Source organism: Hemitrygon akajei, unplaced genomic scaffold (assembly GCF_048418815.1).
Source record: "Hemitrygon akajei unplaced genomic scaffold, sHemAka1.3 Scf000033, whole genome shotgun sequence".
Taxonomy (NCBI): Eukaryota; Metazoa; Chordata; class Chondrichthyes; order Myliobatiformes; family Dasyatidae; genus Hemitrygon; species Hemitrygon akajei.
Genome location: NW_027331919.1, coordinates 14,670,943 through 14,680,682, shown reverse-complemented (window position 1 = coordinate 14,680,682; position 9,740 = coordinate 14,670,943). Strand labels below are relative to the sequence as shown.

The 9,740-nt window shown below is 46.6% G+C and overlaps 1 protein-coding gene across 1 annotated transcript in view; it reads left to right on the top strand.

Annotated features, from left to right (window-relative positions):
* The first annotated feature begins 1,136 nt into the window (after positions 1-1,136).
* LOC140719911 (uncharacterized) overlaps positions 1,137-9,740 on the top strand; it is a 33,446-nt gene continuing 24,842 nt past the window's right edge. Inside the window, exon 1 of the mRNA XM_073034838.1 lies at positions 1,137-1,213. The gene's annotated coding sequence lies outside the window, so the exon portion shown is untranslated. The remainder of the gene's footprint in view (positions 1,214-9,740) is intronic.

Below are 9,740 nucleotides of genomic sequence, written 5' to 3'. Positions count from 1 at the left end.
CATCATATCTGACCTGCAAAAATGAACCACTTTACACTTCTCTGGGCTGATATGCATCTGCCACTTCTCAGTCCAGTTTTGCATCCTATCAAGGTCCCGCTGTAAACTCTGACAGTCCTCCACACTGTACATAACACCCTTAACCTTTGTGTCAGCAGGCAAACATACTAACCCAACCCTCCACTTCCTCATCAGGTCATTAAAAAAAATCACTAAAAGTTAGGGTCCCAGAACAGATCCTTGAGACACTCCACTGGTGACCGACTTCCATGCAAAACATGACACGTCTAAAACAACTCATAACCTTCTGTGAGCCGGTTTTGGATGCACGAAACAATGTCCCCTTGGATCTCATACCTCCTTTACTTTCTCAATAATCATTACCTGGAGAACTTTATCAAATGCCTTGCTGAAATCCATATACACTGCATCTACTGCTCTTCCTTCATCAATGTGTTTAGTCACATCCTCAAAAAATTCAATCAGGCTCGTCCGGCACAGCCTGTCCTAGGCAAAGCCATGCTGACTATTCCTAATCATATCATACCTCTCCAAATGTTCATAAATCTTGCCTCTCCAGATCTTCTCCATCAACTTACTAACCACTGAGTTAAGACTCACTGGTTTATAAATTCCTGGGCTATCTCTGCTCCCTTTCTTGAATAAAGGAACAATATTCGCAACTCTCCAATCCTCCCGAACCTATCCCGTCTCCATTGATGATGCAGAGATCATCGCCAGAGGCTCAGCAATCTCCTCTCTCGCCTGTCATTGTAGCCTGGAGGCACATCCATCCGGTCCCGGTGAATTATTCCTTAATCCTGCCCGCCAAGGCTTCAGATGGCACCTTCTGGCCCTCCTAATTACCCTCTTAAGATCCTTCCTGCTAGCCTTATAATCTTTTAGATATTACCTAGCCTTCCGAAACATTTGCAAATTTTTCTTTTCTTCTTGACAGAGTTTCGCCTCTCCCTGCTCTCTTCCGAACGAGACCAGCTGACTTTTGTGGAACAATATCAGGAGATGAACAGGACCTGGAGCCAATATCGACTAAAAGTCCTTGAGTTGTATTCGCCCCTTGAATCCAGGACAATTGCGGAAATCCCTTCGGAACCTCTGCCAGGCCACCTGTCTCAGGAACATGTGCATCGTCAATCACAACAGCTCTATCCCCGAATGCAAATTATTCTGCCAACGTTGACCTGCAGGAAAGGTGAGTTAAATGCCCCCATTCTCCCGCTCCTACTCTCAAGGAAAGAGAGAGAGAGAGAGAGAGAGAGAGAGAGAGAGGAGAGAGAGAGAGAGAGAGAGAGAGAGAGAGAGAGAGAGAGAGAGAGAGAGAGAGAGAGAGAAGAGGAGGAGAGATGAGAGAGAGAGGTGAGAGAGAGAGGACAAGAACCACTAGACCGTCCGAACAAACAAGATCGGGGGCGGAAACCGTGTGGATCACCATTCACATCGTCCCACCACACCGTTAGGCCCAGAGTGACACACACTTGGGGTCAAGCACAGAATGAAACTTCCTCCTTACCGTCCCATAACACCCTCCTGTGGCCAGACAGCGAAGCTCCCTCCACAACCCGCTTGAACCCCATTCTCAAGGGAGAGACAGAGAGACACAGACAGAGAGAGGGGGAGAGACAGAGACAGAGAGAGACGTAGAGGAGAGAGACGGGCAAGGAGAGTGAGAGAGAGAGACAGGATTACTCAGTCTGTGATCTGGGTTATGTGTGTTGGGTCGGTGTAGTGGGCATCACATCTATTGTCTGACTCGGCAAGACTAATCTTCTGGGAGTTTATGAAGATCTATCAATGAAAATGGACAAGGGGAGTCAGTGGATGTACTGTACCTGGACTTTCAGTAAGCCTTTGATAAGGTCCCACTCAGGAGATTAGTGGGCAAAATTAGAGCACATGGAATTGGGAGTAGAGTACAGACATGGATAGAAAATTGTTTTTACTGACAGGAAACGAAGACTAGGGTTTAACGGGTCATTTTCAGAACGGCAGACAGTGACTGGTGGGGTACCGCAAGGCTCAGTGCAGGGACCGGTGCTATTTACAATTAACATTAGATAGATAGATAGATAGATAGATAGATAGATAGATAGATAGATAGATACTTTATTCATCCCCATGGGGAAATTCAACTTTTTTCCAATGTCCCATACACTTGTTGTAGCAAAACTAATTACATACAATACTTAACTCAGTAAAAAATATGATATGCATCTAAATCACTATCTCAAAAAGCATTAATAATAGCTTTTAAAAAGTTCTTAAGTCCTGGCGGTAGAATTGTAAAGCCTAATGGCATTGGGGAGTATTGACCTCTTCATCCTGTCTGAGGAGCATTGCATCGATAGTAACCTGTCGCTGAAACTGCTTCTCTGTCTCTGGATGGTGCTATGTAGAGGATGTTCAGAGTTATCCATAATTGACAGTAGCCTAGTCAGCGCCCTTCGCTCAGCTACCGATGTTAAACTCTCCAGTACTTTGCCCACGACAGAGCCCGCCTTCCTTACCAGCTTATTAAGACGTAATGATTCATATGAAGGGATTTAGAGTAACATTAGTAAATTTGCAGATGACACAAAGCTGAGTGGCAGTGTGAAATATGAGGAGGGTGTTGGGAGAATGCAGGGTGATTAGACAGGTTGCGTGAGTGCGCAGATGCATGACAGATGCAGTTTAATGTGGATAAATGTGAGGTTATCCACTTTGGTGACAAGAACAGGAAGGCAAATTACTATCTGAATGGTGTCAAGTTAGGAAAAAAAGGAAGTACAGTGAGATCTAGATGTCCTTGTTTATCAGACATTGAAAGTAAGCATGCAGGTACAGCAGGCAGTGAAGAAAGCTAATGGCATGATGGCCTTCATAACAAGGGGAGTTGAGTATAGGAGCAAAGAGGTCCTTCGGCAGTTGCACAGGGCCCTCGTGAGACCACACCTAATGTATTGTGTTCAGTTTTGGTCTCCAAATTTGAGGAAGGAAATTCTTTCTATTGAGGGAGTGCAGCATATGTTCACGAGGTTGATTCTCGGGATTGCGGGACTGTCAGGTGTTGAAAGATTGGAGTACTGGACTTGTATACATTGGAATTTAGAAGGATGGGAGGGATTGGATACGCCAGAGGCCGGAAACATGTTCCCGATGATGGGGGCGCGCAGAACCAAAGGCCACAGTTTAAGGAGTAGCCCATTTAGAACGGAGTTCTGGAAAAAAAAAATAACCCAGTCAGTTGTGGCTCTATGGAATGCTTTGCCTCAGAAGGCAGTGGAGGCCAATTCTCTGTATGCGTTTAAGAAAGAGTTAAATAGAGCTCTTAAAGATAGCGCAGTCAAGGGATATTGGAAGAAGGCAGGGACAGGGTATTGATTGTGGATGTTCAGCCCTGATCACATTGATTAGCGGTGCTGGCTCCAATGGCCGACTCATGCACCTATTGTCTACTTCTAAAAGAATAGATTATAAGAGCAGGAGTGTGATGTTGAAGCTCTATAAGGCACTGGTAACAACTCACTTGGAGTGCTGTGTGCAGTTTTAGGCTCCTTATTTAATTAAGTATGTGCTGACGTTGGAGAGGGTTCAGAGAAATTTCACTAGAATGAGTCCGGGAATGAGAGGGGTAACATATGAGGAACGTTTGACTGTTCTTGGACTGTACTCCTTGGAGTTTAGAAGAATGAGGGGGGACCTCATAGAAACATTTCAAATGTTGAAAGGCATGGACAGAGTGGATGTGGCAAAGTTGTTTTCCATGGTGGGGGAGTCTATTACGAGAGGGCATGAATGAAGGATTGAAGGGCGCCCATTCAGAACAGAGATGCGAAGAAATTCTTTTAGCCAGAGGGTGTTGAATCTCTGGAATTTGATGTCACAGGCGGCAGTGGAGGCCACGTCTTTGGGTGTATTTAGGCAGAGATTGGTAGGTATCTGAGTAGCCAGGGCATCAAAGGTTATGGTGAGAAGGCGGGGGAAGTGGGACAAAATTGGTGAATGGATCAGCTCATGATAAAATAGCGGAGCAGAATCGATGGGACGTATGGCCGACCTCTGCCCCTGAATCTTATGGTCTGAAGTGTATCCAGCTGCAGCTTCTAACACTCCGCGTTGAGGAGTTGGAAATGGAACTGGATGAACTCCGGGTCATTAGGGATGCCGAGGGTGTGATAGTGAGGACATATTAGAGAAAGTTATCCTGGCAATGTAATTCTAAAATAATCGAAAACACTTCACTCCGTGTGCATAACTCCCTCACTCTGCAAATCCCTCTGAACCCCGTCAAACGTTTTCCCCTACACTCATTCCCGTCACCGTCACACACTGTCTGCAATACACCACTCCCGTCTCCGTCACCCATCCCTCAGTTCCAAGCAACCCCGTCTCCGTGATCCAAACTTCGCCATCTCCATCATCCCGTACGTACCCATACGTCCCTTCCCCATCTCGGTGATACACTCCATGTGCTAAACGCTCCCCATCTACGTCGTCCCTCCACTCTCCTCCCACTCTGTGACACAGGTAATTGAGCGTAGTTTGAGGGAGAGATGATGGGTGGTGTTTCACCTCCCGCCGGTTCCACGGGATATCGATATCCAGGATCTGAATCTCTCCACAACTCTGCATGATCAGGCCGGTCACGTGATTCCACACCACTTGCATCAGTGTGTGCATTCTCACTACCCTTTCCCTGGCCTCCTCTCTCCTCCCCTTCCTTCCTCTAACGGCAGCACACAGTCCGCTCACACAGACACACACACCATCTCCGAGAGACACACACAATTCAAGACTACTGGAAAGCCGAAAGGCTGGGTATTGGTGAGTGGGGAGACCGGAGGAGGGAGATGGTTTCGTACTTTTTCTCATTCTAGTGGAGTGTGCTGCGATGTTGCGGGAGGTACTTCACATGTCTGACTCCGGGAGTGTAATGGGATAATATTTAGGGAGCTTCGCTAGATATCTGACCCTGGAAGAGTGTGATGGGACGGAGTGGACGGAGCTTCACTTTGTGTGTGACCCCGGAGTGTGTGTTGAGACAATATGGAAGGAGTTGCACTCTGTGTCTGACCCCGGCTGTGTGTGATGGATCTTTGCGGAGGGAGCGTTACTCAGTGTATGTTTCCAGGAGTGTGCGATGGGATTGTATGGAGGGATTCTCGCCCTGTCTGTGACTCCTGGCCATGGTTCAGTGGATTTCGGCTTTTAAGGTGACTCCAAACAAAGATAGGGAGCAAGAAAATGGTAACTCTCATGCTGTGCTCCAACGGCTGCAGTCTGAACACCCTTTCTGTGGCCCCACTCTCCTCCACTTCCCTCATTTTGCAGCACACCATTCCTTCTCTATGATGCTTAAGTGAGTGAGTGAGCAGCATATATGTACAAATGAAATCGGTATGTACGGGAAGGAGGTTTTGCAAAGTGAGCTCAGGGATTTAGCTATTAAATTAAAGGACAGGACCACAACCCGTCCCAGTGTGTCCAGACATAGGAAGACCATACAGATTATGACGTGGTGTAGATGGGAGGGCTCCAAAATTTGGAATCATTGTATTTTTTTCCGAGGAAGGTGGGATCTATTCAGAAGAGATGTAATGCGGTTTACACCGGAACTGGAGGGGAACTGATAACCGAGCGGGAAGGTTTGTCGGTACTGTGCGTGAGAGTTTTTGGGATAGTTGGCGAACTCGAGTTGCAGGGGGATGGGATGCAGAGCTCCAGAGCAAACAGCGGAGTCGCTATGGAGACAGATGATGTTAAGACCGCAGAAAGAGTCCGATGTCAAGAGTTTAGACCTAATGCGACTGGTGCCCTGAGCACTGCAGGACGCTTTAAAAAATGCGTTTGAGCTCAGCGAATGAATCAATACAGTGAACAATGACATTGTGGCCATTACTAAGAATTGGTTGTTGGAGAAGCAAGCAGGAGAGCACGATATTTTGGGTTTCCCTATATTTAGCCGTGAGAAAGAGGAAGGAATTAAAGGAGGAGGGGTGACATTACTAGGCTGAGAAAATGTCACCGCAGTGGACAGTCAGGACAGGAAAGACAAATCGTCTAAATGAGGCTTTATGGGCGTAAGTGACGAATAAGAAATGTATGGCAATGTTACAACATAGAAAATAGAATAGTACAGCACATTACAGTCCCTTCGGCCCACAATGCCGTGCCGACCCTTAAACCATGCCCCCCATATAATCCCCCACCTTAAATTCTTCCATTTCCATGACTAGTAGTCTCTTAAATTTCACTAGTGTATCTGCCTCCACCACTGACTTAGGCAGTGCATTCCACGCACCAACCACTCTCTGAGTAAAAACACCTTCCTCTAATATCCCCCTTGAACTTCCAACCCCTTACCTTAAAGGCATGTCCTCTTGTACTGAGCAGTGGTGCCCTGGGGAAGAGGCGCTGGCTATCCACTCTATCTATTACTCCTAATATCTGGTATACCTCTATCATGTCTCCTCTCATCCTCCTTCTCTCCAAAGAGTAAAGCCCTAGTTCCCTTGATCTCTGATCATAATGCACACTCTCTAAACCAGGCAGCATCCTGGTAAATCTCCTCCGTTCCCTTTCCAGTGCTTCCATATCCTTTCTATTGTGAGGCGACCAGACTGGACACAATTCTCCAAGTGTGGCCTAACCAGGATTTTATAGTGCTGCATCTTTACATCGCCACTCTAAAACTCTATCTCTCGAGTTATGAAAGCTAACACCCCATACCACCTCACACTTCTCCGAGGTGAACGTATCTGCCACTTTTCACTGGGAAATGAATAATCAAGCGTATACGTCCTATCGAAAGGACAGACAGTTGGGCAGAGGGGATGGGATGGCTCTGCTGGTGCGGAATGTAATTCAGTCCCTTGCGAGGTGTGACATAGAATCAGGAGATGTAGAGTCAGTATGGATAGAACTGAGAAGTTGTAAGGGCAATATGTCATTCCCTTTGTTCCTGATGTTTCTTGCATTGTCGTACACGCACTTTGGCCGTTCTATCTAACTACCTTTACACCCTTATTCTGCTTCTGTTTCCTCAAATTCTAGATCTGTCTTTACTCCATGCACTGTACTTGCAGCTCTCGCATGACCTTTATCCTTCTCCACTTCACCATCTGCGCTAACACTCTGGTTCCCGTCCCCCCGCAAATCTAGTTTAAACCTGCCGGTGCAGCACCAGCAAACCTTCCCGCAAGCATGTTAGTCCCCCACCAGTTCAGGTGCAAACAGTCCAGATGCTACAAGTCCCACCTTCTCTGGAACAAGGCCCAATTGTCCAGAAACATGAAGCTATCCTTCCTGCACAAACCCCTAAGCCACGTATTTAGCTGCATTATTTCCCTATTTCTGGCCTCACTAGTACGTGGCACGGGTAGCAATCCTGAGATTGCAACCCTGGAGGTCTCTTCCTCCAAAATTGCACCTAACTCCATAAACACTCTTTGCTGGACCTCTTCCTTCTTCCTATCCACCACATTTGCCCCTACATGGACCACAACATCCGGCTGCTCACCCTCCCTCTTGAGAATAGTGAGAACTCGATCCGAGATATCGCGGACCCTGGCAACAGGGAGGCAACAGAGCATCCGGGATTCTCGATTTCTCCCACAGAACCTCCTATCTCTCCTCCCAAACATCGAATCCGCTATCACTACTGTTCTCCTCTTTTCACTCCTTCCCTTCTGAGCTGAGGATCCAGTCTCACTGCCAGAGATCTGAACTCTGCAAATTGTCCCTGGTAGGTCGTCCCCACCAACAGTATCCAAAACAGTGTACTTATTATTGGTGGGAACATCCGCAGGGGTGCTCTGCTCATTCTGTCTATTCCTCTTCCCTCCGCTCACAGTCACCCGGATACCTGCCTCCTGACATTTAGGGGTGAGTATCTTCCAGAAACTCCAGTTTATTTCCCCTTTTGCCTCCCGAATGTTCTGACGTTTATCCAGCTCCCTAACACAGTTTGTGAGCAGCTGCATCTGGATGCACCTTTTGCAGGTGTGGCCATCAGGAACGTTTATGCTCTCCCGGTCTTCTCACATATTGTTAACGGAGTACTCTACTGCCTCCATTACCTTCTCCTGAACTAATTAGATTAATTGAAGGAGATTACCCCGCCTTACTTCACTGGGAGCAAGCTCGTCCTCAGCATCTGTTCGCCGAAGCCTCTGGAACCAAAGCCTTCAACCCTATCTCTGTCCACTACGTACCAGCTCCGTTAATCTGCTTGCTTTTTAAACTCTCCCGCTGCATCACGGGCCAAGTTTCACGCGCTTGCGCAGTCGTGCACCGTTCAAACTGCCGAAGTAATATGATGTAGTGGCCATTACAGAGACTTGGATGGCTCGGAGAGAGGAATGGATACTTCAAGTGCCAACCTCTAGATGATTCAGAAAGGACGGGGGTGGGCAAAAGTGCTGGGGGCGTGGCACTGTTGATCAGAGATAGTGACACAGCTGCAGGAATGGTTGACGCCATGGAGGAATTATCTACGGAGACTCTTAGGGTGAAGATTGGGAAAAGGAAAGGGTAAATAACTTTACTCGGTGTTTTCTTTTTATTGGCCGCCCAACAGTAGCAGGAATATCGAGGAGCAGATCGGGAAACAGATCCTGGACATTTATAATAATAACAGTGCTGTCGCGATCGGAGATATTAATTTTCCAAATATCGATTGGCATCTCCCTAGAGCAAGAGGTTTAGATGGGTTGGAGTCTGTTAGGTGTGTCCAGGAAGGTTTATTGACACAATATGTAGATAAGCCTGCATGGCGGGAAACTGTTCTTGATTTGATATTGTCAGATTAACCTGGTCAGGTGTTAGATTTTAATGAATACTTTGCTTAAGTATTCACTATGGAAAAGCATCTTGGTGATAGTGGTGTTAACTTGCAGCTGACTGAAAAGATTGAGCATGTGGAAAAGTCACTGGGACCGGATGTGATGTAACCCAGGCTAACATGAGAGGCGATGGAGGAGATTACTGAGCCTCTGGCGATGATCATTGCATCATCACTGGGGACGGGAGAGTCTCCGGAGGATTGGTATTTGCGGATGTTGTTCCTTTATTCCAGAAAGGGGGTAGATATTATAGACCAGGAAATTATAGACCAGTGAGTCCTTCCTCAGTCGTTGGTAATTTGATGGAGAAGATCCTAAGAGGCAGGATTTATGCACATTTGAGGAGGTATAATATTCCACATTCTCACCACTCTCTGCGTGAAGAAGCCCTCCCCCAATGTTCCCTTTAAACTTTTCCCCCTTCGCCCTTAACCCATGACCTCTGTGGGTTTTTTTTTTTCTCCCCTGGCCTCAGTGAAAACGCCTGCTTGCATTCACTCTATCAATACCTATCATAATTTTATAAACCTCTATCTAATCACCCCGCATTCTCCTACGCTCCAGGGAATAATGTCATAATCTATTCAACCTTACAGTGTAACTCAGTTTCTCAAGTCCCGGCAACATCCTTTTAAAACGTCTCTGCACTCTTTCAACCGTATTAATATCCTTCCTTTAATTAGGTGACCAAAACTTCACACAATACTCCAAACTCGATCTCACCAATGTCTTATACAACCTCACCATTACATTCTAACTCTTATACTCAATACTTTGATTTATAAAGGCCAATGTACCAAAAGCTTTATTTACAACCCTATCTACTTGTAAAGCCACTTTTAGTGAGTTGTGTGTCTGCACTCCCAGATCCCTCTGTTCTACTGCACTCCTCAGTGT